This window comes from Microcebus murinus, chromosome 8 (assembly GCF_040939455.1).
Source record: "Microcebus murinus isolate Inina chromosome 8, M.murinus_Inina_mat1.0, whole genome shotgun sequence".
NCBI lineage: Eukaryota > Metazoa > Chordata > Mammalia > Primates > Cheirogaleidae > Microcebus > Microcebus murinus.
The window spans coordinates 50,877,096-50,897,737 of NC_134111.1; positions in this window are offsets into that span (position 1 = coordinate 50,877,096).

Here is a 20,642-nt window from a genome sequence, read left to right on the forward strand (position 1 = left end):
TTAATGTCAGAGCTAAACTCCTGTAGTCAAAGGTATATTCCTATCTTAGTTCTAATTGGTAGGCTATAGACACTACAACCTTCCTTCATTGTTGAAGCCAACAACCCCCATAACAGAACTCCAGAGATAAAGAACTGGGGAAATACTCGTTTCATAGTCCCACTGTTGCTCAGTGAATACTAGTCAGAGAGGAAGCAAAAAAATCAACTAATTTCAGTTTATGTCTTCAGTGGTGATGTAAGTATGAAGATTCAACAGATGGGTAATTGGGGTTGAGTTAGGTGGTTTGCAAGCATGGTTTTTTTTTTTTTGGGAAGTAAAGTTGTGGATTTTATTTTTTTCTACATTTTCCAAATTTTTCAGTATGATTTAACATGTACATGTATACATAAATTATATACATTCATAGATGTATGTCTTTACTTTTGTTTCCCTCTTTTTTTTTTAATTTTTTTTTTTATTTTGGCATATTATGGGGGTACAGATTTAAGGTTTCAATAAATGCCCATTTCCTCCCCTCCCCCCAAAAGTCTGAGTCTCCATCATGACCATCCCCCAGATGGTGCACATCTCACTCATTATGTATGGATATACCTGCCCCCCTTCCCCCCTCCCACCTGCCCAATACCCTATTACTGTAGTACCTATGTGTCCACTTAGGTGCTACTCAGTTAATACCAGTTTGCTGGAGAATATATCTGGTGCTTGTTTTTCCATTCTTGGGATACTTCACTTAGTAGTATGGGTTCCAGCTCTAACCAGGAAAATATAAGATGTGCTATATCACCATTGTTTCTTAGAGCTGAATAGTACTCCATGGTATACATATACCACATTTTATTAATCCATTCTTGGATTGATGGGCACTTGGGCTGTTTCCACAGCCTTGCAATTATGAATTGTGCTGCTATAAACATTCGAGTGCAGGTGTCTTTTTTGTAGAGTGTCATTGGATCATTTGGGTAGATGCCCAGCAATGGGATTGCTGGATCAAATGGTATATTCACTTCTATCGCTTTAAGGTATCTCCATATTGCTTTCCTCAGAGGTTGAACTAGTTTGCAGTCTCACCAGCAGTGTAGGAGTGTTCCTCTGTCTCCACAACCAAGCCAGCATTTATTGTTTGGAGATTTTTTGATAAAGGCCATTCTCACTGGGGTTAAGTGATATCTCATTGTGGTTTTGATTTGCATTTCCCTGATGATTAGAGATGTTGAGCATTTTTTCATATGTTTGTTGGCCATTCTTCTGTATGCTTTAGAAAAGTTTCTGTTCAAGTCCTTTGCCCACTTTTTAATGGGGTTATTTGATTTTTTTCTTCCTGATTTTCGTGAGTTCTAAGTATATTCTAGTTATCAGTCCCTTATCGGATGCATAGGATGCAAAAATTTTCTCCCATTCTGTAGGTTGTCTGTTTACTTTCATGACTATTTCTTTGGCTGTGCAGAAGCTTTGTAGTTTGATCATGTCCCATTTATTTATTTTTGTTGCTGCTGTGATTGCCTTTGGGGACTTCTTCATAAACTCTTTGCCCAGGCCGATGTCTAGGAGAGTGTTTCCAACTTTTTCCTCTAGAGTTCTAATAGTTTCATACCTTAGGTTTAAGTCTGTTATCCAGCGTGAGTTGGTTTTTGTGAGAGGTGAAAGGTGTGGGTCCTGTTTTAGCCGCCTACAGGTGGCTATCCAGTTTTCGCAAACATGGTTTTTGCTGGAGAAATTTTTCATCCTGTATTAACTTCTGGACCCAATAATTAATCTTATAGTCAAACCCAATGCACTTGAAAAGTACTGTGTTTCCTCAAAAATAAGACAGGGTCTTATATTTATTTTTCCTCAAGAAGACACCCTAGGGCTTATTTTCAGGGGATGTGTTATTTTTTTTAAGTATGGTACAGCAATTTACATTTATTCAAATATAGTTAAGTTGTCTTCTTCTAAAACATCATCATAACTCCCCAAACCCCAAATTCCATCCTGAATTTCTTGTGACTCTATTTCCTTTAGAACGATTGGCCCCAGTCTCTCATGTGGAGCACTAGAGCTCATGGGGCAGATGAGAAGGGCTGCTTGTCTTCTTTACTGCTCTGCAACGACATGCATGGGTTGTACAGGTATGCTACGTAGCCACGCCCATCACTAGGTCTTATTTTCTGGGTAGGGCTTATATTGTGCAAATGCTTAGAAATCCTGCTAGGGCTTATTTTATGGGTAGGCCTTATTTTCGGGAAAACACGGTAATAGAATTAGTGCTATGTGAGAGATTGTTTTGCGAGTTAGAAAAGACTGCACCACTAGTTTGCTTAGTTCTGGCATTCACTAACTACTGTGCCTTCTGTTCTATTTACATGTTTGGAAAGAAGAATTATATCATGCCACCCCCTTTTTCTAGACGCTTTGCATTTCTTTAGCAATTACTAACCATAGGTTTTTAATAGCAGAAAACAAGATTGTCAGGTTTTGGTGCAAAGCTTGAGTGTTTTTTGTTGACTTGAAAAGCTGTTATTTATATTGAGAATAGTGACAGCTGTCTTTTACTTCATTAGAGAATCTTGAGCAAAAATATACAGTTTTATCCCAGTAAGGTAGACTTCCATGTGAGGGTTATCTTCATTCAGGCATTATTTTCTCAGACTGGAAGTTCAACTTTGTGCAGTTGTCACAGACAATATTGTCAGAATTTTTGTAATTTTGATTGAAATGTTGCCATCTACATATATAAGTTAAAAATGCTGAAAAAGTTACCTTAGGAAACAGTTTATGGGGCCAGAAGATTTTTAAGTTTAACTCATATTTTAAAAGCTACAGTATTCTTGCCATGGTTTTGCACTTAGATGTATCTCATTTTGGGATTGAGAATGTAGCAGTTATGGTGCTGTATGAAAATGCTTACTATACAGTTAGTTACAGTACTACATGAAAATACAGTATGGTATGAAATTAGTTGTCCAAAAGTTTACTCCAAAAATGGAGCCCATATGATTATGTAACTATGAATTAGTATGAGAGAGGAAAATAATGACTTACTTCTGTGTACTGTAGTGTGAAAACTTCTGATCTAATATGAACTATTTCTTCTAATTTCTTTACTCCCAGTATTTGCCACACGCCCAGTATATAGTAGGCACTTATATGTATGTAGGCACTTATAGGTATGTTTAGAAAATGTTCGTTATAAGTAATAATGAAATTTAATAATGTTTCTTGTGTCCGTTCTTAAAATGATAAAAATGAATCAGTACAACAAAGAGAACTATGGTTAGTAACCAACACAAGAAAAAACAGCAAAACAATAAAATACAAAAGAAAATGAGAAAACTTACAGGGGTAGCAAAACAACATTGCTGAAGTTACGGGTTTATTTTAAAATACAAAGAAGTAAATAAGCAAACAGTAGGTAAAGCCACAGCTATAGCAGTATACAGCTAGTAGACATTCCTGATTGAGGCTTTGCAGGCTACTTCAGAAGGGACACTTCCAGACAAACCTTTAAGAAGGACCAATCAGGAAAGAAAAAAACCCAAATGAACAATATTTAGGTAAAAACACAAAAAAGAGATATAACTGCAAATAAAGATTTAAAATAATCATAAAATACTGTTCATTTTGGAAGTGTATAAGAAATTGACATATTTCTAGGAAAACAAGTATTAGCAAGATTCATCTAAGATTTTGACTATTTATTTACTTTTTTGAGACATAGTCTCCTTATGCTACCCTGGGTAGAGTGCAATGGCATCATTTTAGTTCACTGCAACCTCAAGCTCCTGGGCTCAAGCGATCCTCCTGCCTCAGCCTCCCAAGTAGCTGGGACCACAGGTGCACACCACTCTGCCCAGCTAATTTTTTCTACTTTTTTGTAGAGACAGTGGTTTCACTCTTGCTCAGGTGTGGTCAGGCTGGTCTTGAACTCCTGGCCTCAAGCGATCCTTCCACCTTGGCCTCCCAGAGTGCTGGTATTACAGGTGTGAGCCATTGCACTCAACCCGATGGCTCATTTTCTGTGGTGCACAGCTGACTGTGATTGTTGCTCTTGGGTCAGGCATGGATTGTCAAGAACTTGTTTAACAAGTGGGAAAGTAAGGTTAAATGTTTGTAAGCAATGCTTCTCAAACTTTAATATATATACCAATCACCTGAGGATCTTAAGAAAATGCAAATTCTCTTTCAGCAGGCATGGAGTGGGGCCTGAGTGATTCTCTGTATTTGTAACAAGTTTCCTGATGATATTAATGCCATTGGTACATGAACCACACTCTGAATGGCAAGGGTGTAAAGGTTGTGTGATAAACTGCTATCAGCAGCCCAAAGGCCAGCTGGAGAGATGAGTACCATTGCTGTGCCAGGTAGATCTAGTAATTTGATTAAAGTTTAGAGTACTAAGAAAGGATCAGAAAAATTCATTCCTCATATCCAGGGTACTTGGTGGGTATACCCAAGACCTTGAGATCCAAATCTCATTAGTTAACTCATCTTTGAGAAATCAGAGTTGTGAGGGTCTTACCCAGTGGAATGTGTAACTAATGAAGTCCTGACAGTTGGTTCATGCAAGAAGATGATACTCATGTGTGATGCTTATCTTTGTATCCATTCCATGGGAGGACGGTCGAAGGTGACAGCAAACTTTGGTGGTTAATGAGAGCTTCACTAACCTTATTGTCTGCTTCAGGCAATAAGCAAAGTCTTCTGGCAGTGGAAAGCATGGACCCAAGATGGAATGTTCTGGCACTTTACAGCAGTGGGGGCTGGGGGGAGGTAGGACTTACTACGACCCTTTACAGCAGGGTCCAAGTGAAGATTTCTCTGGTGAACACTAATGTGGATCCAGTCTCCATGGTTAGATCCGGGCAGTTTACATAGACGTCAATTGGTAAGACCTCTTACACCTGTGAATGGAAGGCCTTGACACACTTTATTATTAATGTTTTACAATAATTTAGCAGATGACTGTAGTAACTTAGCATAACCTAATACGTGAATGTCCCGTATGGGTGACTGCTGAGGGTGTAGTGAAGGAGAGTTCGTTTATAATTTGGCTGGTCAAGTGGATACCCCTGTCCCTATTAATGGGCAAGGATATTAACAGTGATATCTAGAAAAATTCTGCTGAGGTTTCTATTGTGATGAATTAAATCTCTAGACTAATTTGAGGAGACTTTATGTCTTAACAATATTGAGCCTTTCAATTTATGAACATGGTGTATACCTCAATTTATTTAGGCTGCCTTTGGTGTCTTTCATCAGTGTTTTGTTGTAGTTTTCAGCTTACAGATCCTGCACATATTTTGTTAGATTTAAACATAAGTATTTTATTTTATGGAGCTATTATAAATGTTTTTTTAAAAAACGTTTTGCTTTCCAATGTTGACTGCTAGTACATTTGACCCTTCAAATCCCTGGTATACCCCCTCAGAACAAATCATGGCCTCTAGAGGTTTAATGAGGGCTAGAGATAGCTGAATGAGATGGTTCCACCTGTTTTTATGTGGTCCTTGAGTCTCTGGGTAACAGGAACATGTCCAATCCACCGCGATGCTGACATGAACTTGACCGTGTCCTCCTGTCTAGCCCTCTGCATCTAGACTACCAGAAGTTCACTTCACTTGGCAGGGTCCTCAGTATAATTTCACTGTCCCACTCCAAGGCTACTTTACTGTCTTGTGCCATGATATGGTATGGCCAGACCACTTCTCTAGTTCTGCCTTTGAGATTATTTTGGAGCTTTATATTGGTCATGTCCTTATTGAAGTATAATCGAGGTATTGATCTTTTTTTCTTTTCTTTTTTTTTTTTGAGACAGAGTCTCACTCTGTTGCCTAAGCTAGAGTGCCGCAACTTCAAATTTCTGGGCTCAAGCAATCCTCCTACCTCAGTCTCCCAAGTAGCTGGGACTACAGGTAGGCACCACCCCCACACCCAGCTGATTTTTTCTATTTTTAGTAGAGACAGGTCTTGCTTTTGCTCAGGCTGGTCTTGAACTCCTGACCTCAAGCGATCCTCCCACCTTGGCCTCCCAGAGTGCTAGGATTACAGATATAAGCCACCTTGCCCAGCCAGATCTTTGATACCCGTCTGTCACTCATCTTCCAAATGGCAGAGAACCGGTGGCTTACTAAGCAAGTATAAGGTTCAAGGTCTCAGCCCCACAGTTTCATATTGTACGTATGAGGCTTAACATTCCTGAGGCTCTCAGAGAAAAGATTCCCCTCTATAGACTCCTGTCTTTAACAGGGAGGCACAAGGCTTGGTTGGCCCATTTAGTTACCGACACACCTGTATTACTCTCATTGGCACTTACTCCAGCCCATCCATTTGGTTATGTCAGTCTTCTATCTATAAGTGAACAGGAGGCACAAGAGCTAGAACCGAATACCACAATGCCTCCTTCCAGTCTCCTGCAAGTCAAGAATACCGGAGGCCTCTAGGTGAGATGAACATGGATTCAGGAGCCTCTGAGCTTAAAGAAGTGCGTATAGATGGATGCCCATGTTTGCTCTACGCCATACATTTTGAGTCAGTGACTAAGCTCATTAAAGCAGTGCCTAATGGGTTTCTTTCAATTTTCATATTCATCCCTCATTAATGCTAATATTAATTGTTAGAAAATAAACTCACCTACTTTGTTTCTCTCTGAGCAACACAGGAGCAGGATCTGTGGAAAGACATTTTACCTCTCATTTAAAAAGTTAAGTATGTTGATATTCATTAACTACCTGCCCCTCTCACCTATGAACCTGGTAGGTGCCATACACTTCTGCAGTCCAGGCCACTATTCCCACACTATATGGGCCAGATTATATACAGAATTTGTGTGACCATAAAACTGTGTACCATTATAGCTATGGCTATAAAACCATTTAATTTTGTGGATGACTCCAAAGGTGGTGTCATTGGGGCCCTCTTGGTTAGCATATTCCTGTGACCAAGTGGGTCAGTGGTTAATCATGCTTCACGAAAAATATGATGCCTGCAGGATGGATCCAGGCCAATTTAACAACAAATGACTACCACTGGAGACCTGGGAAATATTGATTAGACCCCAAGCAGAAATTGGATGCTTTAGCAAAACCGAGCTTTTGCCTGCATCATCTGGAAGGTAAAATGTGCCAAGATCATCTCTCTCTCTTACAACTTAATCAAACTCTCAGCATCCACAGATGGCTAGGAGGATGTAACGAATGCTGATTATGTTTGTGGAAGCTTGCAGTCTTTTAAATGGCCTTTCTATACTTTGGTGAACATTCACATTATGAGTCTTGCTTCCTCAAGTTTCCTTTGGTCTAGGGTGAAGACCGTAACCCTGGTTGGCAATGAGAAACATCTGTACTAAGAAAGATAAAGAACAAGTTCTGTGAGGTTTCTCTACGCCAGCATGAGCTTTGGCATATGCATCTGGCTCTTGGAGGGCATCGTGGTTACAAGGTCAAGTTCCTGATACAGAAAATGGCATTGGTGCTGTTGTCAGTGGCTGTAGTAAAGTCAGGTTCCTAGATTTCAGTGCTCAGTGGTGGCAGAGAGGATGGTCGTAGTTTCTTTTTCCTTTCCTTTTTTAAACTTTTTTCTTGTTGAAGTGAAATTCATACGACATAGAACTAACCATTTAAAAGTGTAATTCCATGGCATTCAGTACATCTGCAATGTTGTGCAACCACCGCCTCCATCAAATTCCAAAACATTTTTATCACCGCAAAAAGAAACACTGTACCCGTGAAGCAGTGGTCGTTTCTTTAGCATGTCAGTTTTGTACCATGGGTTGGGGTCTTATTCCTGGCGTCTTTTTCTACAGTGGTGTAATTATGTAAGGGTGGAAAAACATAAAAGAGTAAGCCTATAGAAACAGTGCCTAAATTAGCTCTTGGGCATATTGTCTTCAAAGGAATGTTTTAAATTTGCCAAAGACTAACATCAACATGCTTACATTCTGAATCCAAAATTAAATACCCAAAATAGTAAGTGCATTGATTTTTTATGAGTTTGGAAATAGAACAAACAATTGTGAAAATATAATTGGGCAAGTTACATATACTGTTCCCACTCTTCACCCTTCTCTCTGAGATGTGTTTGAACCAGCCAAGGAGTAGGGCTTCAACATGCCTCCAGTTGTCTTGCTACCCGTGGCCCCACCTCAAACCAAAATAAGACTCGCTGTTACCCTGAGACAAGCCAACTCTCATTGCATCAGCCACCTCTGCAATAACAGGCTATCACATCATGCCAAGCACTGCTCTTTCTAACTACTGGAATGGAGTGGGATGGGAAGGACACTCAGGTGGTGGTGAACCCAAAGCAACGGCACTGGGAACGACGTTGGCCAAACTCAGAGTGAGGCTGAACCCATGCCTGGCTGTAGCAGAGCCAGTCCTAGGGGAACAGAGTCAGAGGCAGCAGCAGGGGCTGCAAGGACCCGCAGGCAGTAGGGAGAGGAAGAGGAACGGGGTGAGGGGACCCCAGGAGCGGAGTAGTATTGACAGCTGGCATTCGGAATTTACAGCTTCCAGTTCAGATCAGTCCACCATATTTACCATATACTTATACTGCAAAATGTCTCCTGGGCAATTATCTAGAAAAGACATTTTTAAAAGGAGCTGTGTTCAGTGTTAGACCATAGTCATCCACGCAAGCGATATCAGATGGTGTGCAGTTTTTGTAGTATAAGGCAGAAATCTGAATAATAAATTAAGATGATTAAGAACAGCCTAGTCAAAAAAAAAAAAAGAATAGCCTAGTCAATAGTTGACTCAACTGACAGTGAGACTCCTGATGCAAAAAGGTAAGTTAAAAGATAAATTTAAAATTTCCATCATGTAAAATTATACAACTGTTTATAACTCACTGTGCTTTCAGTCTGTCTAGGTGAAGCCAAACCCACAGGTTTACCAACCGCTATTTTACCACCCCTAAACTATCTTTTGTTCTTTTGAATTTTATCTCTTTGCTTATTCCATTTTCTTCTGTTTGATTAAAATCCTTAATGTTCTCCTGTGTCATATGTCATTTTTGTGTAAGGTGCCTAACCCTCTGAGAAAAAGTTCAACGCTACTTACTTTATGATTATTCTTTCATCGAACATATATTTTTTGAGTGCCTACTACTGTGTACCAGGCATTTTGAAAGGCACCGAGACGGAAAAGACAAAAAGACATGCACCAAAAGATGGCTTTTCTGGGTCCTGGAATTGAATTTCTCTTTCCCCAATCATGTAACAGCCACTCAGTTGGTTGGACTCCATTTTTAGTTAGAAAATTTGGAGGCTCATAGATAATTGGATATTTTCATAAACCACATAAAATTGTATACTTTTGAATTTCTATAATGCAAAAACATGTAAGTTCCAAATCAATGAAGATTATTTTGACTTATTATGTAAAACTAAAAATATACCTGCCTCATATTTTCTAAATATGAGGCTTTATTTTCTAAAGAGATTGAGTTAATAATGGGCACTTTTGAAATAGCACCCTAAATGCACTTTTAATTTCCAATCAGCAGATAGAAGCACTTGATTTCAATTCAAAGAGGAAGGGAGGATGGTGGTCTGTGTGAATGCTCGCTATGACAGGCACACTTAGAGCTTCCAAAAAATGATTCTTAAGTGAAAACTGAACACATTCAAAATTGGAGATTCTCTGGTTTGTTTTAGGGAAACACTATGGTACTTTGGTCAAGTATCCTTAATTTAACAAGGTGGAAAACAGCCTTTATTCCTCCTCAGTGTAAGCAACTGGCTTCTTCCTTTTAAGTATCATATTAAACACAATCTGAAATTATATTTACTATAAAGTAAATAATATTTTATGTTTTTTTTTTTTTTTTTTTTTTTTTTTTTTTGAGAGTCTTGCTCATGTTGCCCTGGCTAGGGTGCTGTGGTGTCAGCCTAGTTCACAGCAACCTCAAACTCCTGGGCGCAAGCGATTCTCCTGCCTCAGCCTCCCGAGTAGCTGGGGCTACAGGCATGCGCCACCATGCCCGGCTAAATTTTTTTTTTTTTTTTTCTATTTTTGGTAGAGATGGGGATCTTGCTCTTGCTCAGGCTGGTCTCGAACTCCTGACCTAAAATGGGCCGCCTGCCTTGGCCTCCCCGAGTGTTAGGATTACAGGTGTGTGAGCTACCATGCCCGGCCAAGCATTCACTTTTAATTTGTAACTTTCCAGCTGAATTACCTCTTGTTCATCTAGCGTATCCTCTGCTGTGAATTCTGTAATACATTATTTCAGATTTATGTCCATTTGACAGTGGTTCTTGATTTGTCCTCTCCAAAATGGGTCTACTGTATGAGTTGTCCCTCTTGTGCTGTAGTCATCACTTGACAAATAGGTCCACAGAGTGTTTAGGTGCTCCGGTCTCCACACCACCCCTCAGAGCTCTGAGCACCAGGCACACGACACATGCCTGAGGGCCAGCGCCAGCCACTTGGTGGCTCCTCCTTCCACCTAGGTCTTTGTAACACCACGCCTTGCCTTCCCTTTTGTTCTCCAGCCCTGGGTGGGACTGAAAAATCATTTTCCTGCAGTTAATAATCTTTGAGTTACCACACAACTTTTTTGTTTTTTTAATTGTCTGTGTAATCAATTCCCTGCATCAAATTCCCTCTCTTTGAAATTCTTGCTTTCTGTTTTCCTTACTGGACTCTGAGTAATACAAGTATAAAAATAGCAAACATTATTTGCTATTATTGAAGCATTATTTCAACAGCAGAGGAAGGTTTTTATTTTCTAGACTCTGTGTGTGATGTCAAGTGAAACATTTATGTGGATCGTGGGGATTTGGTAGCATAAAAAGCCAATAAAATCAGAGATTTAGGGTGGCAGAAGGGAAAAAGTCCTCCAAATCACATTCGGCAATGTTTAGATCCACGAACAAGTTGACAGTTAAATCCTGGTTATAAAATACTTTGCATTCTATCAACTTCTTCTCAAATTATAGTAAGATCTTCATACATTATGTGATCCCCTTATTGAATGCTTTCCTTCTTCCCTTAAGAGCAGCCAGTAGAAAACCCTTAAAATACCAAACTCAACCAGAATGAAATAGATACTGTGCATAGTCCTTTAACCATTAAAGAATTTGAATCTGTAATTTAAAAACTCCCAAAAAAGAATCTCCAGGCCCAGATGGTTTCCCTGAAGAATTCTATCAAACATTTTTTTAAAATTGTCAGTTTTACACAACCTCTTCCAGAAAATAGAGCAGGAGGGAAACATTTGCCAGCTTATTCTATAAGACCTATATTATCCTGATACCAAAACCAAAGACAGTACGAGAAGAGGAAAACTACAGACCAATATCTCTCATGAAATTAGATGCAAAAATCCTCAATAAAATATTAACATATAACATCCAACAATGTATAAGAAGTATATACCATGTTCAAGTGTGATTTATTCCATATGTTCAAGGATAGTTTAACAGTCAAGCATCAATTGATGTAATCTGCCACATATACAGGCTAAAAGAAGAAAAATAAAAGAAAATGAAAGAAATATTAAAGAAATAAATATAAAAGAAAATAAAAGAAGAAAAATCAGTATCAATTGACACGGAAGAAGCATTTGACAAAATCCAACTCTATTTAAAATAGTCAGGGGTCCCATTTCAGGATGTGATACTGCTGACCCCATTCTCAGGCAACTTTTTTTTATCCTTGATACTCCCTGATGTAAGAATAATGCTTTTCATATCTCATTTCATGAAGCAGTGGGTCAGATTTTAAGAGAAATGCATGGATGGAAATGGCATAAACCAAACACAGATCTACCATAGCATAATTATCCAAGCCACAATTTTAAAATGTATTTTCTCATAGAGAAAAGAATATGTTTCTAAATATATAATATATTTGGAAAATTCATAATTATTCCTATAGTATACACTTTACTGGACTAACCTAATAAGCACCATTTCTGTTCCCAAGATCCACCATTATACATTAACATTCGAATGAATACATTCATTATGAAGTCAGGATAGCAATTTCCAGATCCAGTGCTAATGCACTTCCTGGCTAAAGCTGAAACTCTTAAGAGCAATTAACTAATTCATGAATTAATATTGGTTAGACATCAGCCTCTAGAACTAAATGAGATAATGTATATAAAATGTTTAGCACATTTCCTACATACAGTAAATAATAAATGATAGCCATTAGTATCAATATCATAAACTAAGGATGTTATGATGTTTTCTACATTGATTACTAAGTTTTAAAAAAAAGTGAAGTATTTTTAAGCTAAGGGTAAATTTCTCAAATCCATGGTCCTAGGTGATGGGAACACTTTCATATGTCCTAAGTCCAATCACCACTCTCTCAATTCAAAGTTCAATTCCAGAATGTACTAAGCGTTTTTCTCTGTAGTAGACTTCAGCCATATACACGCTGTATATGCATGTCAGTAAAAGCAAATGCTACCTGCAAGTGTTTTAATTAAAGCCTTTGCTACAGAGAAGTTGTGTCAGTTGGGTACTCTAGGAAGCAGATGCTGAGACAAAGTCAGGGGTGCAAAGGGTTTATTGGGAGGGGTGACCAAATAAAATTGAGAGATGAACTGGGGAGGAAGAAATACTGAGCAGGGAGAGACTCACACCATAATGCAGATCTGGCAGTCCTGGCTGACACAATGAGGAGCTCAGGAGCAAAGACTGCCCATGAAGAAACCCACTAAGGGCAGAAAAGGCCAGTCCCCTGGTCCCCTGGTCATGCTCTGTCCTTGGCGGGGTCGACCTTGGAAGGGTGTAGCCTTGGCTTGAAAGCTGAAGCACAGGCCTGGCGGGCGAGGTGGCTCACGCCTGTAATCCTAGCACTCTGGGAGGCCAAGGCAGGCGGATTGCTGGAGGTCAGGAGTTCGAAACCAGCCTGAGCAAGAGCAAGACCCCATCTCTACTATAAATAGAGATAAATTAATTGGCCAACTAATATATATAGAGAAAAAATTAGTGGAGTGTGGTGGCGCATGCCTGTAGTCCCAACTACTCGGGAGGCTGAGGCAGTAGGACCGCTTGAGCGTAGGAGTTTGAGGTTGCTGTGAGCTAGGCTGACGCCACGGCACTCACTCTAGCCTGGGCAACAAAGTGAGACTCTGTCTCAAAAAGAAAAAAAGAAAGCTGAAGCATAGACTGAAGTCACCAGCAGATGGAGTTTATCAGCTAATGCTCTCCCTCACAGCTAAACCCGAAACTCTTTCCTGAAGGAAGAGCAGAACAGCACAACGCCATAACTTCTTCAGAAGAAATGCTGGAGAAGACAAATAGAAATAAAATCCTTATTTGACCTTTTATTTTTGTGCTGCTAATGATGTCTTTACCTATACTCGACCTGATAGTCTTCTATCCTGACCCTCATGAGAAGGGTGATTTTAAAATCCTGCTTCTGTGGAGCACCTATCAGCTAAAGATATGTTAAAAATAATCTATTTCTAATTCAGAACAGTTAGAAAAAGATTTCATAAAAGTTAAGGTTACGGATAGACAAAAGTTTCTGAATTTTAAGTTCTCTTCTATTAATTGTTCATAACTTGGATGCCTTATGACATATCTGTTAATTATTAGTACACAACAGTGACAGGAACATCAGAAATAGCTGTTTATACCTTTTCTTAAACATAATTTTGTGGATGTGACTTTATACTATATACTTATAGTATATAGTATACTATATACTGATAGTATACAGTGTATTATACTTATATTACTTATTTTTCTATTAGGAAAAAATACTGCTAATTTGTTTGTTGGAGCCAATATTTCATGTTTTTATGAAAAATCCTTAGTATTCCAAAAACAGCAGCACTCTGAGTTGTTCAAGCCACTAGAACAAAATTGAGAACTTCTTTATTGCCATTAAAACTAAATAATAGAAGCAGAAGACTTCCTCACCGAAGGTAACTAGTATCTTATGCAAATCATCTTTTTAATAATTATATGAACACTTTTTGAAATAAAAAATAAGTTTTGCAAAAAAAGTCATTTATCAGCCAGTTACACTAAACTGGCTATATATATTTAAAACTTATTAAACTAAAATGTTAGGAAAGTAGGGCTTATAGTTTCCTGTGGTTAAATATCTTTCCCAAATTAACAGGTCCATTCCTAACTCTTATTTTGCTACATGGGGCTTCATTCATTTATTCAACAAACATTTAGGGAGTGCCCACAATGCAAGAGGCACTGTGGTATACAGCTATGAACAGGCACTTTACAGAAGACCATATATGACCAAATCTCTTAAAATTTTTTAAAAAAATTATTAGATTAATTTAAAAAGCAACAAAATAATGCTCCTTCTTGGATAGCATATTTCTGCATCTAAATTGGTTAATGGCAAAACTGACAGTGGAACCCATATTTTCTGTTTCTCAGGCTAGTGGTCTTAGAAATTCTTAGAAACAAATAGAATAACAGAACACAATAGCATACACTATATTTTCCCACTAAGGTGTTATTTTTATTTTTAATTTATAAAAATAATGATTAGTTATTATTTTAAAGTTCAAGTAATACTAAGAATATTAAATAAAAATAAATTCTTCCCCCTGTCTTAGTCTGTTTGTACTGTACATCAGAAGACCTCACATTGAGTAATTTATAAAGAACAGAAATTTGTTCTCTCACAGTTCTGGAGGCTGGGATGTCCTGCCACTGGCAGATTAGGGCTCAGTGTCTCTGCTTCCAAGATGGTACCGTGAACACTGTACCCTCTGGAGGGGAGGAAAATCATGCCCTCACATGGCAGAAGAGTAGGAAGGAGCAAAGCGACTTCCACAAGCCATTTTAATAACAGCTGTAATCCATTCGTGAGGGGGAACCATTATGATCTAGACACCTCCCATTAGGTCCTATCTCCCAACACTGTTTCATTGGGTAATTAATTAACATTTAATTGGGCATTAAGCATCCAAAACATGAATTTGGAGGGGACAAAACATTGAAACCGTAGCACTCTCTGAACCTCTCAACTTCCACCATTCCACTCCCCAATATAATAACTGTCAAAATGTTTGTGCAGTATTCCTGATATTTTCTACATATATAGATACAAACATATGTACACTTATATACACCAAACAAATATTCTTTTAAAAATAAAAGCATAAAACCTGTTTGCCTAAAACTATTCTTCAACAACCTATTCTTTTACTTACAAAACATTTGTCATGTCAGTGCCCATAAATAACCCTCAATATTTTTAGGGGTTATATGGTTTTCCATTTTAATGTATATGTCATGATTTATTTTAAGCACTCACTTGATGACAGTTATTTAGGTTACTGCACTATAACAGGACACAAAATGAGACTCTTTTTTTGTGTCTCAAAACTAAAGCCTCTCTTTAGTTTTAGCAGAGGCTTCCAAGTCTGCAAATAAAAGAAGCCAACTATCCCTACATTCTAAAGTGAAAAGCTAGAACACAGGTAGCACTTGTGAAACAGATCTCTAAAAACTGGCTTGGGACCCTGAAGTCATCATCCATCTTAAGATATGAAATTGTTCAAGTTTTAAGACTGAAAAAGAAAGGTTAAAAACCTTAGAATGGGATGAGATTTTGAAAAATACTAACGACAAAGCAAAGCGTCTTTTTTTCTTTTACTCAAAAGAAGACGGCAAGGACACATTGGTCCAATGTTTGGACAATGATAGTAACAAGCAAAAAAGGTTAAAACATTCCATTTCTACTTTGCCTCACTTTCATAATCATTATCAGATAGGAAAAAGTAGAAGTAAAATTTGTGTGAGATAACCGAAGCAAAAGATGAGTGAAGAAGGAAGTATGGTGGTGCACCAAGAACCTCTAAAACAATTTATCTCCACACCTAGAAAGGTTATATTTGGAGCAGAATTATAAAGTCACAAGTTACAAGCGCAGGTGTGCAGATGTCTTAGATTGGATCTCCTGGAAACAAAATGTCACGGAGAACTGAGCTAGAAAATGTGTTGGGGAGAGTTCTCAGGGGATATATCTGGAAGGAAGTGAGGCAGGCAGGATTGGGCAGAGGAGAAAGCTTTCCTGCAATGTGGTGGCAGCTGAGGTCTCACCCAATCCTTCTGGGAGTTCCAGAGCTGGGGTGGCTCCTCAGAGTTGTCCCACACTGACGCTAGAGGGCTGGGCCATTTTATTCCTGCATCCCCCAGCACTGGACACAGGTCACCCCCTTGTGGGGACATGACCTTGGGTGAAGCAATGACAGTCTGCAGCTGACATACCCAGCAGCCAGGGGTTAGGTGCATCAACTCTAACCGGGGACTCTGGCTGAAGTGCAGCAGTACCCACTACAACAGGTCGTGCAGGTTTTTTTCTTCCTGGTGCTCATGAATTTCTGTTTTAAGCCCCTGTCTTTGAATAACTTTTACCACTTCTGCGGTACTCTCAGGCCCATGGAAATCATTCTTTCATCCCCCAGTTGCTCTCCACTGGGAAGAGCAGGGATCTGTAAGGTTGTCTTGGGCTGCCTAGGTACATCATTTGGACACTTCCACCCATGCTGGCCATCCTGGGCTTGAGAAAACCTCCAAGCCTTGCCTCTCTCACAGGGAATGCCCACATTCTCTCTTGTTCTTGGTTTTCCAAATGTCTTGAGGATTTCCCCTCTCTCTTCCCCTGGTCTGAGCAAATTTCTCAGTGGGCCAGAGTGGAGATGAGGGGAAGCAGAGGATCAGAAAAAGCAGATTCTCTGGCCATTACACATTTTTTCCCCATTTAATTTTTATGACCAGAGTTCCCTTGAGGCATAGTTTTTTGTTTTTTAATGTTCAAAGGCACAAGCTTCAGAAATTTTAAAAGCCTTTCCTTTGCTTTTTTACTGTAATAATTTTCCCCTGAGGCAATGAATGCATTGACTAAATGGAAAGGGGCAAAAAGTGTAAAAGACATTCAGGGAAGGAAATCTTAGGTAACATCTCAAAATATTATACTGACACAATATTATACTGACAGAATCATATCCAGAACCTTTGTGTGAGCTCTATGATACTTTGTAATAGTCTTTAATGGCTCAAGGAGAAGAAAAAAGGATAAGATGATTAAAGTCAAGGAAACGTATCAATTTTATTTAAAGTAGAAAGAAAAAGGGCCAAGTGCTGATGTCTATAATCCAGCGCTTTGGGAAAACAAGGCAGAAGGATCACTTGAGGCTAGGAGTTCAAGACCAACCTGGACAAAATTGCAAGACCTTGTCTCTAAAACAAATTTAAAAATTAGCTGGGCATGGTGGCATGCCCCTGTAGTCCCAGCTACTCAGAAGGCTCAGGCAGGAGGATCACTTGAGCCTAGGAGTTCAGGGCTGCAGTAAGCTATGATCTTGCGACCGCACCCTAGCCTAAGTGAAGAGTGAGGCCCCAGCTCTGAAATAAGTAAGTAAGTAAATAAATAAAGTAGGAAGAAAGAAGATGTTGCAAATTATAGAATGGTAATCTTAATGTTCCACACAGGCAAAATTCCAGACAAAATTCATCTCATCTCTTTTTTTGATAGTTTGTCTTAGACAAAGGTGATTGAATAGGTATCTGGACTTCAGCAAATAATTTGACAGTCTTCTGAGATATCATTATGAATAAGGTGCAAGAATGGAGACAAGAAAACAGAAGGGCTGGTGGATTTGTGACACAATGAACAGCCGTGCCCAAAGAGAACTGGAGCATGGCCAAAGTATCCAAGAGGGAAGTGGCTACAGAAACTATGACACATAAGGAAAACTGCACGGAACTGAGGACACGAAGCCCTGGAGAAGAAAAGCCTCCAGGAACACATGGAAATCTGAAAATGAGATTACCAGCATCCTATGTAGGCTAATTCTGTGGTGCTCAAAGGAAAAACACTAGAGGAAATTTCTTTTTTTTTTTTTTTTCAGAAATTTCTGATAATTAGAATTTGTCTCAAAAGCAAACAAAAACAAAACAACAAACAAACAAAACCCTGGGATGTTGCGAGGTAATAAATTTGCCTGCAGTGTTGAGAGAGTCATTCATTCCACTGAAGGTACAGAGTCCTGCACTCCTCAGAGAGAGACGGAGAACCAGACGAGATATCTTCTGAGAGCTCCTGCAGCTCTGGGCAGCTAGGATTCTATTCTTAGAAAATGCAAGTGCTAAGCCCAAACCAAACGGGTTGCCACTTTTTTTTTTGTTTGTTTTTTTGTTTTTACAAAATGTTTTATATGATTTACAGAAAAGCCAGTGATTCAGGAAGAGTTTTATAAAAGCCAGTGGATACACTCGGAGTCAATTTTATGGCTCATGACTGGCTATATTAATGGAAGCACTAATAAAAGTTATGATAGGTGGTAATAAAACACCTAAGCATCGACTCATAAATCATAGTCCAACGGGATTTGCTAAGGCAGGTCGTTTTCCCCTTGTGATTTAAGACAGAATAGATTTTACACTAAACTTAGCTTTCCCTCAGGAGACCTATAAACCTCAGCATAGGCTAAAGACTGAGGCAAAACTATGCTGTTTCAAAAATAAAACACGAGCGAACACACAGATATGAAAAAAAATGTGACATTCTAGACTTACAAAATGGAAATGGTTTAGTCATCCCACTTGTTAGCATAAGAGTATAGAGGGTTGCCCATTAGATATTCCTAACTTAAGATTCCATAGGTTTTCTCCCTTTCAGTTCTACCAAGATTCTAGACCAAAGTTTGATGAGGGATTAAAACTTACTCTAGCTTTGGTGATGGCTATTGTTTTTGTAGCTATTTACCCCTGTCTTCTGGAATCAGACCCCTTCTCTGTTCTGCTCAGGGACTACTTTTCCCACGGCGGATGGAGCTGCTCATCAGAAGATCTCCCTGCCTCCGGGGTGTGACGCAGGCCGGCCTGTCAAGGTTCCCCATCCACCTGGACGGCGACCAGCCCAGGGTGCCCATTTGACACAAGGAGGTCCAGAATCCCTTTTCAGGGATTACCAGGGATGCTATGAGGAGCACTGGGGAAAGCTTATCTCCTGAGATCATGAACATTAGAGACCATTTGAGGGAAGGTGCTGGGAACCCATCCTTGCCATCACAGAGAGAGCCTGCCTGGGAGTGAACCAGGGCAGAGGAAAGCAGAGCTGAGAAATAAAAACAGAGAGACAGAGACCTGATAATATCCTTTGAATGCCTGAATCCAAAGAAAAACCATGGAGATATGTATGTGTGGTTAAAACCTATTTTCTCGGGTAATTAAAGTGGTGTCAAAAATTAATACTTAGGGGGCTTAACTCTGGTGGTTACATGGCGTTAATAGTGAGAGGAGGCCTTTTCAGATAGAAGTGAAAGTGTACGATGTGAAACTCAGAATCTCCAAGTGACTGTTTAACTTTTGGATTCTGTTCAACCTAGAAAATGGCGAAAACAAATGCCTCAATATTAGATCTGTGTCTACCAATTTGGAGCTCTGCTTTTGAGTCAGTTTTGGTTGGTGCAATGTGCTCTCCTAACCCATTTTGTGTTCCTCATGGGCTCACAGCTCATCCTCATTTCCCAGTCTTCTGCAGTTAGATGGGGACAACACACACGCAGACTGTCAAGAAGGTGTATGGACAAGGGTGCCCATCACCACATTGGTAATGACAGCAGAGATTTGGAGGCAATGAAAGTCCATCATGGTGGGAATGGAGTCTAGGGTTTAGTGCAGTGGGCTGGAGCATGCTGATTGGGGTGGGACTCCCAACTGCTTCACCATTGAATTGCTCCCACCCTCTTATGTGTCTCAGTTTCTCTTTTTGGGGATCTATTGCCTCTGAGAGGGCTCAAAATGCTGAGTGATCAGCTCTTATATGCATTTCCTGGACTAGCGTTCTTTTAATTAATTTGCTGGGGGTTCCCTATGGAGCCACTCACGCCTCAGGGAATGACCCCAGGCAACTCCTACTCAGGCGCCCAGTCACCCAGGAGTGCCTTTTGGCTGGAAGGAATAAAATGTCCCTTCTCTTCAGAGCTGAGGAACTTAGTCTCTCATTTATCTACAAACAAGACTGTTTGGTTTCATCTTTCACAAATGTGCAGAAAAGACAATTAAGATTAATTTAGGATGAAAAGGCAATGGAGAAGACCCTTTAGAATGCACCTCCAAATCAAAATTAGGATCCCAAACAACAAATTCCTAGGAAAAAAACCAATAGCTCAGAATAAACCGGGACCATCAACCAAAAACAGGAGGTCCGGAGCTCAGGAGGACTTAACCAGTACTGCCAAGGAGAAACACAAAGTCAGGGGTCCCAAAGGGGCCATGCCAGTATCTGGCCCCAAGTTTGGGCTACTCTTTCGGGAGTCCTGAGTCTTCTCTGAGCCTCATGTCTGGGTGCCAATCTTATCAATGGAAAAGAAGCCAAACTCTGTTTAAAGAGGTTTATTCTGAGCCCAATTGGAGGACCTTGGCCCAGAGCTATGCCCAAGAAGCCTTGAGCAAGTGGACTGGCTGTGGCTGGGTTTCAGTTTGGTTTTATACATTTCAGGAAGACAGGAGTTACACATAAAGTCATAAATCAACACCTGGAAGGCATATATTGGTTTGGCCTGAAGTGGGGAGGGGGTGGCGCTTATAGGTTATAGATGGGTTTAAAGACTCTTTGATTTGTAATTGGTTAAAAAAATGAAGCTTTGTCTAAAGGCTTGGAACGTTTTAAGTTAAGAAAGTCTGTTAATCAGAGACAAGCCACTGGACATAT